The following is a 10,735-nucleotide window of genomic DNA, read 5'->3' as shown; positions in this document are numbered from 1 at the left end:
GACACAGCATCTGAAGCAGGCTCCAGGCTCTGAGCTGTCAGCATAGAGCCTAATGCAGGGCTTGGACTCATGCACTGTGAGATCATGACCTGAGCTGAAGTTGGATGCTGAACTGACTGAGCCACCCTGGTGCCCCTGTTTATCCTTATGTCCATATCATACTGTCTGAGCTATTGTAGGTTTTGTTAGTAAGTCTTAATATCTAGTAATGTAAATCTTTTTTATTCTTCTTTGAGATTGTATCTGCTATTTTAGTCTTACATTTCCATATACATTTTAGAAATAACTTCTTGACTTCCACAATACATGCTGGAATTTGAATGGGATTGCTTAGATTCTATAGATAAGTTGGGGGAAGAATTCACATTTTATAATAGAGTCTTCCAATCCATGGACAAGTAATATTTCTCTTTGTTTGGGCCTTCTTTAAGTCTCACAATAATGTTTTGTGGGGTTTGTTTTACACAGAGAAAGACAGATACCATATGTTTTCACTCATATGTGGATCTTGAGAAACTTACAGAAGACCATGGGGGAGGGGAAGGGGAAAAAAGTTACAAACAGAGAGGGAGGGAGGCAAACCATAAGAGACTCTTAAGTACAGAGAACAGACTAAGGGTTGATGGGGTGTGGGGGAGAGAGGAAAGTGGGTGATGGGCATTGAGGAAGGCACTTGTTGGGATGCGCTCGTGCTGGGCAGTGTGCAGGTGCTAGGAGAGGGACAAACTTACATCCTGGGTCCACTCCACACATGTGGGCTCCTCCAGAAAGTACCAGTGGCTCTGTGACTGCATAGGTTGGATGGCCATCACTGAAGGCCCCCCGAAGGACCTGGAACACCCTGGGGAGTCAGGAGCAGGAGTACCTTTTGCTGGCTGTGAGCCATGGCCCTGGCAACATTGGCTGCAGATCCTTGGTGTCCCTTGTGCACATGTTCTCCTGAGCATCTCAGGGGAGGTGACTGGTGAGGGCAGTCCCAAGTGTTTGCAGATGCAGCTTTCTGGCTGCTCTCTGCAGCACATGTCTCTCGCATACACACATCTGGTCACAATGGCTGCAGCCATATTTGAAGTCCCTGGAGGTTGGGACTCAGAGGGCTGGTCTGCCTTGTAGAGGCACTTTTCCTACTTTGGGGGCTCTCTGGTGGACCTCACAGACAGGAGTGCCTGACCAGGCTTGCAGGTACCAGAGGTCTGTCCCGGGGCTGTGGCTCTTTGGGGCCAAGAGAGTGGAGAGGATGTGCCATCTTAGGCTGTATAAAAGGATGCCCCAAAGATTTTCTAGTTAAAGGCCTAACCAGAAGTTTGTGAAGGCTGTTAGAGTGAGAGGCCCCTCCTTAGCTGGGGCTAAGGGTGGGGGAACCAAAGCGTGGTGCTCAAGGAGCCAGAATTGACAAGGAGGAAGTCATTGTGACTTTGACAGGGACAGCTCTGGGAACACTGAAGTTTGTTGGTTGTGGACAGAACAGGTGGAGATGCCTCCAGAGATGGGCCCAAATCTAAGGATAGAACAGGGGATAGGGCAGAGGTGGGGGGGGGCAGTGAGGCCAGAGGGTTGGAGTCTGAATGCCAGGGGTCTTGGGGTTCCATGATTGAAACTAAATGATGGAGGAGCAGTCACTGCTCCTAGAGCAGGCACTCCTAGAGTGCCCCAGAGGTGTCGGAGGCTGAGAAGGACTGATCAGCTAGATGGTTGGGGCTGAACAAGTCCAAGACCCATGAGGTCAGGGTGTTGGAAGGAGCAGTGTATGGATACTGAAATTACCAACAATGAGGGAGGAAAAGAGAGACAGAGACAGACAGAGACACAGAGAGAGAGCCAGTGAAGTGGAGGAGAAAGGGAGAGACAGACAGAGACAGAGAGAGATAATCAGAGAGACAGAGGCAGAGAGTGATGGAGCAAGAGATGGAGAGACAGAGAAAGAGAGAGCTGGAAATACAGAGAGTCTGGAAAACCACGTTCCCTATGGGAACTGCTTCTTAGTAGGCTTGGTACATTGACATTTTGCAGTTTAACAAATTTTGAGTTTTCAAAATTCTATAGTTATAGGGCTGATACTCTGATATTCTCACCAGTGCTGTTGATTCTTTAGAACTTGGGGGAAATGGGCACCTGAGCACATCAGAGAAGCAAACCTAACTCTGGAGGCACTCGAGGAGCACCATCAGGTTCTGGGACGATGGTCTGGTCTTGGTGGATCCCACCTAGAGGATGAAGGTTTTTAAGGTGAAGAGAATTTGGCATTTATTGATGGACCAGTACTTCATTTTCTGGGCTGTGATGCCATTTAGCACTTTGCCACTCAGAGTGTGTTCCGCAGACCAGCAGCTTCAACACCAACAGGGAGCAGTCAGGAATGAAGATTTCAGGGCTCTGCTCCAGAAAGTGACTCAGAATGCTGGGGTGGGGGTAGGGCACCCCTTAACCCAACAGTAGGCAGGAAACATTCTTCTTTCTGGAGACCTTTGTTGAATTCAGAAGAGTGTGAAATGGAAAACAACAGAGGCCTCCTTTCCCAGGAGGAAAGCAAGGCAAACCCACATTCCATTTGTTAAAATGCTCTTTTTTAGTTTATTTTAGATCTTATCAGACCTGTGCTTTTCAACGGGTAATAACTGCAGAATCTCTTACTTCATTGTAAGAATGTATGAGGGGACATTTTGTCTTCAGCTGCACATCAGCATCACCTGCGGGGAACTTTCAATACATACTGAGCTCTGGCCCCCACCCCAGAGACCCTGATGTGCAGTTAGGGCTGAGACCGCACAGAGACCCTCTGAACTGGCCGCTGACCAGGAAGGAAAGATGAAGAAGCACCTGCTGCTATCCTCACAGGCAGGCAAAGTCTGAGCGTTAAGCGAGAGTCCAAGGGCCCCATGGATGCAGCACTTGATGTGCTCCCAGAAAACGGTCTTTTTCTTCTTAGTCCAGATGCATGAAGTTTTTAACTGTATATAATTCATTCTGTTTTCTGTAGCCACCTATCATCCATAACAAAGGAATCTCCTAAGATATCCAGATTTAGAAAGTATACTTAATCTTCAGAAAGTCATTTTTACTTTGTATGATGCCTTATCTCGAAAATGGATTGTCTTGCTTAGGGATTAGTTGCCCTGCATGGGAATATTCCAAATGACAACATTCTGAGTAGATTTTGTGTGATTTCTTTGTTTGAGTAGAGAGCTCTCTTGAAGAATTTGAGAGTCTTCTGGAGTCCTTTGTCTCCTATTCTGCAAAAAGCCCAGCTCCTTGAGCAGCCTCTGGGAGAAATGGGAAGAGGGAAGGTCCTGGCCATGTGCTGAGGTTGGGGAGCAGCACAGCAGAAATGTGTGGATTGAACAACCACCATACCGTGGGCAGCAGGTAACTGTGCGGGGAGGAGGCAGCTGGCCTGGAGCAAGGAGAGAGGGCCTGGGGCCGCCCTTGTCTAAGTCAGAAGGAGCCCAACCATGAGCCTTTTTTGCCCCAACAACTGCACAGACCCCTTTCTTACCCAGGACAGAAAAGCAGCAGTGCCTCCCAGTGTCCATGGAAGGTGGGCAATTTTGAGTCATCCTGATGCCCAGTGGAGGTGGCACACAGGCAATAAACAATGTGGATGGAGCAGGTGGCCTGTGCCCACACTCCTGCCCTGGCTCTTTTTCTGCACTGAGGCTCATGGAAGGGATCAGGGCTCAGTGGGAGGTCCACAGAGGCCCAGTCTAGGCTGTTCCCAGGGGTACTCCATGCCCTACTCCCAATTAATGGTATATGGAGATGGGACCATTGGGAGATAATTAGATTTACAGGAGGCCATGAGAGTAAGGCCATTGAGATGGGATTAGTGCCATCATAAATAGAGACACCTGAGAACTGAGAACCCCCCTCCTCTCCCCCTCCTTCTCATCTCCATGTGAGGATACAGTAAAAGGGTGGCCGCCCGTTAAGCTGGGAAGAGAGCTCTCCCCAGTACCCCACCATACCAGCACCCAATCTCTCACTTCCATCCTCCAGGACCTTGAAGAAATAAATTTCTGTTGTTTTAAGCCAGCTGGTCTGGTCTTGTTAGGGCAGCCTGAGCAGATTAAGACATCTGACAACAGAGTCATGAGCTAGAGCAGCGCAGGCTTCTGGCCCCCAGCAGCTGGGGAGGAAAGTACCCAAGCATCTTGGAGAAAAGACCTGTGTAAAGAAGGCATATAAAGCCCCAGGTAATTCAGGTTCTGTAACAAGGTTCTTTAACATCTGTAAAAAGTTAAGGGAGCATATGACAACATAAAGCAAACACAAAACTTATAAAGAAGAACCAAGTAGATATAGCAGATATAAAAATCCAATTCTGTAAACAAAACAAAACACAAACAAATCTCAACAGATGGGATAAACAGCAAATAAGAAAAGAACAGAATAGGGGCATCTGGGGGGCTCAGTTGGTTGAGAGTCTGACTCTTGATTTTAGTTCAGGTCATGATCCAGGGGCCTGGAATCGTGCTCTGCTTAGGGCTCTGCATTGGGATTCTCTCTGTCTGTCTGTCTGTCTGTCTCTCTCTACTGCCCCCTTCTTCTCTCTGTCCCTCTCCCCTGCTTGGTCGCTCTCTCTCTAAAAGAAAAGAAAATAAAGAAAAAAAGAAAAGAACAAAATATTTAGACTATGGTGGCATTTAATGACACCCAAAATAAGAACAAATTTCTATGAGTTTCCAGAAGGAAAAAGATTATGAGAGAAAGAAAGAACGAATGAATGAACAAAAGAAAGAAAGAAAGAGAAAAAGAAGAAAAAAGAAAAAAGGACCAAATAATTATTACCACTTTGCTGACCTCTGACCCTGGGTCAGGGCATGAATTGTGAAGAAAGAGCTAACACAGCAGGCCTGGTTGCTCAGTCTTTGCACATCTCCAAGGGAGCCTAAAATCATGACTGGCTCAATTCCTGGGAATGTGACCCTGGGAAAATTCTTTATGCTAACTGTTGATGATTTTGTTTAGTACATCTGGAGCAGTGGGCCATGCCACATCAGCTTGTCAGAATTGCTTTGCAGAAACATCAAGATTGGTGATGTGCCCTTGATTTCATTGTTGGGGTCCTGAGTTTTATTTACCATGGCAGATTTGAGCCGATGTGCCTATGTGATCAGCCCTCCTCCATACAATCCCTGGACCCTGAGACTCAAATGGATTTCACAAGTTTCTGTAGTTTATTGTTAGAGACAAACCACATCTTGAGTGTCCCTGGACAGGGAAGAGCTCAGAGCTTGTGCCTGGTCTCTCTGGGATCCACCAGATGCATAAATTCTTCCTGTTGCTTTGTACTTATCCCTTTGCTGTAATAAACCAGACCCCCCTCCCCTGCCCCACATAACTTGAAAGTGACTCTTGTGAATCCTAGTGAAGCAGCAAACTTGATGGTTGTCTTAGAATCTCCAAGACAGGAATGAAGCTCCCTTCTGCTCTTGGAACCTTGGAGCATGAAAACTGAACATTCTCTTCCTAAAAGAGTGAACCCTCCAGAATCCAGTAGTCACAACTCAGTAACATCTCCGATGTGTGTAAAGATCAGTGCTACTCACTAACAGAAGTAAATTAAGTACAACTTTACATGAATATTTTCAGCAACAAGTCAGAGAAGTATGAATATTTTATCTTCTTATTTATTAGAAAAATTATTTTTGCTACTTCTAATTTTGTTTTTTATTTTAGAGAGAGAAAGAGAGAGAAGTGCATTAATCAGTCTCCACACTCGGCACGGAACTTGGCCCTGGGATCATGACCTAAAGTGAAATTGAGTCTGACACTCAAGCGACTGAGCCACCCAAGCACCCCCAAAGTATGTATATTTTAAACCTCTTTTCATCAAAATATAAACATCACAGTTTGGGGAATTAATAAGCTTTTATCTGGAAACCTGCCTCTGATCCCACCTTGGGTACCTGGGAAGGTGCTGTTTATAGAACCAGTTGCATATTCAGGGACACATAAGTGTCAGCAGGGCATTTGGATTAGGCCTCTCATCTAGACAAAAACTATCTGCTTCCAGGAAAATGTTCAGGAATTTTACCTGAAGTTTGTATGCCTTTTCTTTCCAGATGTGGGTGGTTTTCTTTTGATTTATTCACTTGGAAGTCACCTATTTGCTCCTTTTTACCCTCTCCTGCCATCTTATGAGATACCAGGTCCAGCTGACCATACTGCTTGGGGCCTCCATTCTGTTCCCTCAGCTACAACCCCACCAATACTGCCTTCATTTGGGGGCTTGGATTTTTCACATGCTGGGTAGGCACGCGTTTCTTGTGGCAGCTCCCCCACTGTGGACGCCCTTCCTATATGTGGTCATTTTCTATGGTAGGAGACAAGTCAGAGGTCAGAAAACTCAGGTCTCCAGACTCGTCAGTGCCAGCTCAGGCACGTGGGTGTGCAGCCCAACAGAGGCATCTACAGTCCTGGGGCTCAGAGGGCATGACGTGAACAGGTGGCAGAGGGCATTAGAGCTAGTTGCTCACTGCCAGCCATGGAGGTGGGCCACTGTTTCTTTACACTCATTGGAGGGAACCATAGTCACTGCTTGAGCCCACACCTCAGTGTGCTGGGCATTGCCCTGCCTTCCAGAAATTCCCAGTATCCTTTAAGAAATACTCTTTCTGCCTCAAATAACCAGAACAGATTTTGTTTTCTTCAGTAAAAAACCTCGCCCTGGACTCCTGGCAAATTAGTCTGTCCATCTTTAGAGATGCTGCCCTCTTAATGTTTCCTTTTTCCCTCCAGGTCTTTCTAAGACAAAGTGATCATCATGTTGCTCTCTTGCTTGAAATCTCTCAATAAGTCCCTATGACTTAGAGTCAATGCCATTTGGAGCCTTTGTAAATGCCTGTTTCTGTCCCTTCAGATGCCTCTGCAGTCCCACTGGCCCTGGTTACATGCTGCCCCTTGTGCTTGAAAACAGTTTCCAGGTCTACATGCCTCCACTTACCTTAACATGGTCTTCATTGTCACAGAATATTCTGTCATCACCTTTATCAGACCTATGAAATTTTATTCATTCTTCAAAATGCAATTCAGGAAGTGAGAAGTTAAGATGGCAGAGTAGTAAGGGCTTGTCTGGGCTTGTCTTGTCCCTCGAACACAGCTAGATCAGCACAAATCATCTTGAACACTTAGGAAATCACTCTGTAGATTAACAGAACAATGTGCATAATTTGAGAGAGAGAGCGTGGCAGGTACCTGGTGCGGAGAGGTGAAGTGAGGGAGAGAAGAGTCGTGGTGCCATGAGGGGGGATCCCTTTTGCAGAGAGGAGAAAGAGAGAGGGGGAGAGAGTGCAGTGCATCAGGTTTGTGCAAGAAAGCACTCTCCCTGAAAGTAGTTAGAAAGAAAAGAGTGAAGACTTGCACAGAGGACTGCAAAAGCAACTGTTCTCCAAAACCACTGATGGGGGAAAAGGACAGGGTTTCAATACCATCAGTTTTAATAAATAGCTGAGTTTGAAGTTTCAGAGACCAGAGCCTGGCGGTGCTCTAACAGGGTGGAGCACAGGGAACAGGTAGCATGGTCTGAGGATCCCCTGGGTCACTCAGGGAGAAGCACTTACCCCGCATGGAGTGCACTTTGTAGAAGTGATATGGCCTCTCCGAGGGCAAAAGACCTGGCAGGTGCCATCAAGCTGCAAAGTTCACTAGTATAGGAACAAAGACACTGGCTGAGGGCAGCAAACTCTGGCGCCCACTGTGTGTTGTGATTTACCATAAATCTGAGCTGCTGCCACTGCGTGCTCATGACAGTTCCTGAGACAAGCCAGCACCAACCACAGCGCAGTGAGACTGTCTCCCAGAGGATCACTGTGGGTCTGAACCTTCTGTGGTCTCTGAAGTGTGGAGTTTTGAAACACAGCTGTGCCTGAGACAAATTCTGAAGGGGGGCTCTGCCTGGTAGGTGGACAGCTCTGACAGACAGTGGGAAGGCGGGGAACTTATGGAAGCAGGAGATACAAAGGGGTGATTGATCTGTAAGGGTGCAGACTTCTCGCTCTGCAGACTAGAGAGCAGGGTGAAGTCATTTTCACCATTAGCCCAACACTGACTCCCCCCCCGCCCCCCACAGTGAGCTAAACAGCACCACCAAGTGATGAATGGAGCCATTACACCAAGCGCTGGCCCTCTGTGCTCTCCAGGCACATACATCTCCATCAGGGCAAGCTGACCAGAGAATCAGAGCAACAGACCCTCCTTCTTCCAAAAGACCAGCACAAATCTCTTCCATGTGCTTAGTCTGCTGACCATAGACTGCTGCAAAGTTTCTGCCCTAGAAACTGGATCTAACTTCATTTGGGTTAACTTACCTTCTGTTCCTACTTTACTGACAGTTTTTATCATGAATGGATATTGAATTTTATCAAATATTTTTCTTGATCTATACAGATAGTCATCTAAATTTCCTTATTTTGTTCAAATATGATTTACCTTGAGTGATTTTCAAATTTAGACGAATCTTTCATCCCAGGAGCAAACTCAGCTTAATCATGATGGTTTCTCCCCCTGCTTTTTTTGTATGTGGCTGGATTAATTTTGCTAATATTTAGCTTGGGGTTTTTGTGTCTGTGTTCAGATAGAGGCCTATGGGTTTTTTCCCCTTGTCTACTTCTTTTAAAAACTTTTAATTTAAATTCCACTTAACATACAGTGTAATATTAGTTTCAGGTGTACAATATAGTGATTCAGAACTTCCATACAACACCCAGTGATCATCAGACCAAATGCCCTCCTTAATCTCCATCACTTATTTAACCCATCAACCCACCCACCTCTTCTGTGGTAACTGCCAGGAGGTTCTCCATAGTTAAGAATCTGTTTCTTGGTTTGTCTCTCTCTTTTTTTCCCCTCTTTGCTCATTTGTTTTGTTTCTTAAATTCTACACATGAGTGAAATCATATGGTATTTTTTCTTTTTCAGATTGACTTATTTCGTTTAGCTTAGTACGTTCTAGCTCCATCCATGTCATTGCAAATAACAAGATTTTGTTCTTTTTTATGGCTAAGTCATATTCCATTGTATACATATATATATATATACCATATCTTCTTTATTCACCATTTGATGGACACTTGAACTGTTTCCATAGTTTAACTGTTGTAGATAATACTATTTACAATAGGATATAAGTTTCTGTGTGAGAATAATTTTTCATTTCTTTGGGATAAATTCCCAGGAGTGCTATTACTGAACTATGTGGTAATTGTATTTTAAGTACTTTTTGAAGAAACTCCCAAACTCTTTTCCAAGAGTAACTGTATGATTTTACATTACAATTAGCTATATATGAGTGATAAGTTTTCTGCATCATTGTCAACATTTGGCATTGTCACTTTTAAAATTGTAGCTATTCAGGGACTCTGGGTTAAGTGTCTGACTCTTGATTTAGGTTCAAGTCATGGGATCGAGTCCCACATTGGGCTCCTGGGTGACACTGTGGAGCCTACTTGGGATTCTTTCTCTGCCTCTCCCTCTGCCCCTCCTCTGCTTGTGCTCTCTCTCTTTCTCTCAAAAAAAAAAAAAAGCTTAAAAAATAAAATTGTAGCTATTCTGATGAGTGGGTAGTTGTAATAATCAGTCTAACTATTTTTTGACATTTGCTATCAGCTTTTAGGCTTTCCTCTTTATTCTTCCCCCTGTGCCTCAACTCTGAGCAAAGTGATAAGAGGCCCTATGTTCTCTTTCCTGTGGCACCAGTAGGAGATTCAAAGGATGCAGCCCCTGCTGGCATGTGTAAACCATCACCCCAGCCACACCTCTAATCATGATAAAAATTTAAAAATCACACCAATCTCCTTTACATTCATTCATTCTCTAGCCATTTTTGGATTATCTCTGGAGGCTTGTCCTGCTCTCCCCAGAGCCTCATTATGTAAGTGATAAGCCTCTTCCTACTTCTTCGTCTGTCTGTGGCATCTCTAGTCTTGACCGATGATTTCAGGAAAAAACCAAGTGGAGGAATAAGGAGGTCATGAAACACACAGGTAGGCCGTATTAAACACATTTCAGTGTAAGTGAACTGAATATGGGGTGAAGATTATGGTAATTCTAAATTTTTCAGTTTTAGCAGAGCCCTGGGTCCACCTGGAGGAGGTAAGAGATTTAGAATATGATGGAAGTAATATATAACTTGGATGTTGGTTTTGATATTTTTAATTTGACCATACCTACCTTATGTTTCTTATATTCATCAACCATATAACAAACATACCAGCAAAATATAACTAGTGTGAGATAGGTTTTGTTTAGCAGAATTTATGTGACATGTTTGCTACAAAAACTACAGGTTTTATAAATGAGCTATATAATACAATACAGTTTTGGGCAGAATATCATTGCACAGATGCTATTGGTATTCAACGTGCACAGAAAGACAGGAATATTAAAAATATATAGATTCAGAATGAATTTTTGGGGAAATGAAATATATAATATAATATATATAATATAAACATAATTATCATATATATATATTATAATTGGCCAAATAGTCTCTCGTTGGCCGGGCTGCTGCTTCCTTGGCAGGAGGAGATTGTCTCCTCCTGCTGGGGATAGTAAAGGAGCTAAAGTAACATCAGGTTATAAGGTGCTTTTCTTCCTATTGGGTCTGCAATTGATGTCGAATGGTAGCGTGGTAGAGCTCCCCCTTTTGGACTCTTGACTCTATTTTTTTTTTTTTAAATGTTTTATTTATTTCTAGGAGAGAGAGAGAGAGACAGCATGAGCAGGGGAGGGTCAG

The sequence above is a fragment of the Hyaena hyaena genome, unplaced genomic scaffold, assembly GCF_003009895.1.
Source record: "Hyaena hyaena isolate Hyena2069 unplaced genomic scaffold, ASM300989v1 scaffold_1087, whole genome shotgun sequence".
Lineage (NCBI taxonomy): Eukaryota > Metazoa > Chordata > Mammalia > Carnivora > Hyaenidae > Hyaena > Hyaena hyaena.
The sequence above is the reverse complement of the archived record's forward strand: the minus strand, read 5'-3'. Positions refer to the sequence as shown.